Source organism: Elephantulus edwardii, unplaced genomic scaffold (genome assembly GCF_000299155.1).
Source record: "Elephantulus edwardii isolate Elephantulus edwardi_28Jun2011 unplaced genomic scaffold, EleEdw1.0 scaffold00377, whole genome shotgun sequence".
NCBI lineage: Eukaryota > Metazoa > Chordata > Mammalia > Macroscelidea > Macroscelididae > Elephantulus > Elephantulus edwardii.
This window is the reverse complement of record NW_006400127.1, coordinates 120,001-123,328: the sequence shown is the minus strand read 5'-3', so window position 1 is coordinate 123,328 and position 3,328 is coordinate 120,001.

Genomic DNA, 3,328 nt, shown 5'->3' with positions numbered 1-3,328 from the left:
TCCCCTCCTTTTCTGTCTTCCCTCAACCCTGATGTCAGTCCCGTTTTACAACAGTTGCCCTATGCAATATTTGTCCTTTTGTGACTGAGATATTTCACTCAGCATAATGTCCTCCAGGGCCATCCATTTGGCATACTATTTCATGAGTTCTTTGTTTTTCAATGCATCATAGTATTCCATTGTGCGAATATACCAGATCTTCTCTATCCATTTGTTTGTTGATGGCAATTGGGTTGTTTCCAGTTCTTTGCTATTGTGAACAGAGCCTTCTTATACTTAAAAATATCTCAACTTTTCACATCATTCATCTTAATAATTTACCTTGATAGGTTATCCTATTCTACTGAGTTTCTGCTTTTCATAAAAAATACTGTGATTCTTGTGCTTTTGTTTTTCTGTATGTTTGTGATTGACTGATTACTACTTTGGAAATCTTAATAGTAAAGTCAAAGGATATGCATGCTTTCAATACGTATAGCTAACTTTCTTCCCATTAGGTTCAATAAATTATCATTTCTACTAGCATTGTATGAAAGTGTCTATTTTGTTCATACTCAGAAACATTGAACAAATTCCCAGCATTTTATTACCTCATTTATGTTATAAGACACAGGTATGTTTTCACTTGCATTTTCTGAGATATTAGTGAAGTTCCAAATGTTCTCGTGTCTTTTTGCATACTATATATTTCATCTATTAAAATGCCTGTTCATGAACTTAGTTCATTTCATTTTTCTTTTTCTCATTAGTCACATTCATTTGTATAAGGCTTTGCAGTTGGCATCATAGTCCCTGGGTTATGGGAATGGTTAATATGCTCAGCTACAAAGCAAAAAGTTAGAATTTTGAGTTTACCCAGAGGTGCCTCAGAGGAAAGGCCTGGTAATCTTCTTCCTAAAATATTACCTCTTTAACGCTGTATTGAGTGCAGCTCTATGCTGACACATGACGTTCCCTTGAATCAAAATCAACATGGAGCAGTTGATCTTTATTTTTTTTCAATCAATAATTTATTCATTGCTCATACATTTTTTACAGAAAACCAGAATAACATAAATGACAATTATATACATGGATCTTACCTAAAGGCATATACAAGTATCAAATTGGTTTTATCTATAGAAAGAGAAATACAGAACTCATTATCAGCTGTCTAAATAAGCATTGAGGCTGATTGTGGAACAGAGCATTAATTACTCATACGCAATTTAAATTGCAGCAATTTTTTAAACATATATTAGGCAACTATTCTTTTTTTTTTCAATGCAGTCAACATAATTTATCTAGTTTTTCTCAGTCTTACCCCCACCCCAATGTCAGCCTCATTTTATAAACAGTGGCACAATATAATATTTGTCTCTTTGTGACTGAGATTTTTTACTCAGCATAATGTATTCCAGGGAAACCCATTTTGAATAATATTCCAAGAGTTCCTTGTTTTTCAAAGCAGCATAGTATTCCATTGTGCGAATAGACCACAGCTTCTCTATCCATTTGTTTGTTGATGGGTACTTAGATTGTTTCCAACTCCTTGCTATTTGATCTTTATTTTTTAAGGAATTGCAATTATTTTCCCAAAGACTTATTTGTCCTTCAGCATTGTTTATCATACATTTTATTTTTGTTTGTTGTCTAGAAATAAAAGTTCATGACATGACATTTAAATGATCTTCTTTTGTGAGTAAGATTTGGTAGATGAGGCCAAATCAAGGTAATCATGATAAGCAATTTGCTTTAATATCTTCCTTGCACTCTGTGTTTCTTGATACAGAGTTGTTTTATGACAGCGACATAGGAATTGAGTCTGGTTCTTAGCCATTTAAAACCCAAAAGGGCATATTTCAAAAAAGAGCATCTCAGAAAAAATTACTTGAACTTTCTTCTCTACTTCATTGGACAGTGTTTTTGATTCATTATTTATGGTTTAGTACTTATGCAAAACTCAAATTGAATAGCATTTAATAGTAAATCACCCCCCCCAAAATAAAACAAAATGCCTGACATACTGGAGATTGATAAATCACCGTTACTTCCATTTAAACATGACCTTCTGATAAAGGTTTTTTAATACTAAAAACAAATTATTTACTTTCTATAACAAAGTAAAGAGCTAGTCAAGCTGATTATAAGCCAGGCAATAGCAGTCCTTCCTTAATTTATTAAAATTGTAGTTTTTTAAACCAATCTTTTATATCAATTTATACGTAAATACTTATATATGAGAGGCAGTGGAGTGCAGCATAAATAGAACTGAATAGAGATCTGGCTGATACTTCCAATTTTTACCAATGACATGCTGTAATTTTGGAGAAGGGCCAGAGTTTCTATATGGGTCAATCTGTCCACTTTTTTCCTTTTATTTTTCACTGAAGATCTTGCCACTTTATGCCATCCAGATTGTCCTAAAGCCCTTTGAGAATTTATAAGAGCCAAGTAATCATTATGTTATTTGATCAGGAAGGAAGATACCTTATAAGCAGTTAGCTTTATGTAGATGATCTTGTGGAAGGAGGATTTTCATTTTCATTACTCTCAGTTCAGCTGCAACAGACTTTGTTTCTCCTCTAGCCTTCAACACTTCCCTCACTGCTCCCTTTCTCAGCTGGTGAGCTCACCTTGTTCTTAAAATAAAAAGATCAAGGCCATTCCTCTTTTAGTCTTGTTTCATCTTCAACTATGTTCTTCTACCTCTTTAGACATATCTTCACACTTTCCTTTTCTCAGCTGAAGAGATTCAGGAGTTCTAACCCATCCCCTGTTTCACTCAATTGCGATTTGCACCCCAAACTCCTTTTTTCCTCCTCTATATTACTTTTCTCTTGCAATCTTATTTCAAAAATGTACATTTCTCCATCTTCAGGAAAGCCTTTTCTTGAACCTTTCTCTCCCAGGATATTTCCATGCTGTTTTTGTATCAGATCTCTACCTTTGTCTACTTCACATCATCATATCTGTCCTTCACTTTAAATTGTAGATTTCATCCCAGTTACTGCCATAACTTTTTTAGAAATCAGTGTCTTTGTTTCAAACACAATGACAATCCCATTGTCCTTGATCAGCTTGCACTTTTTGATGTTACTCATTGTATTTTCTTCTTGAAAGTCTTTTCTTCTTTGTTTTTAATGAAATGGCACTCTATTAGTCCTTTCTCATACTACTTCTGTCATTTTGTTGGTTGGGAAATTTTAAATTTATTTCTCTCTTTATTTCTCTATACTTTGTTAGTCACCATATAATGTTGCAAACAAATCAAGATTCGAAATCAGATATGACATTGATTTGTGTGATTACATTGGGAAAGTTTATTAATTTCTTTTATATCATTTTC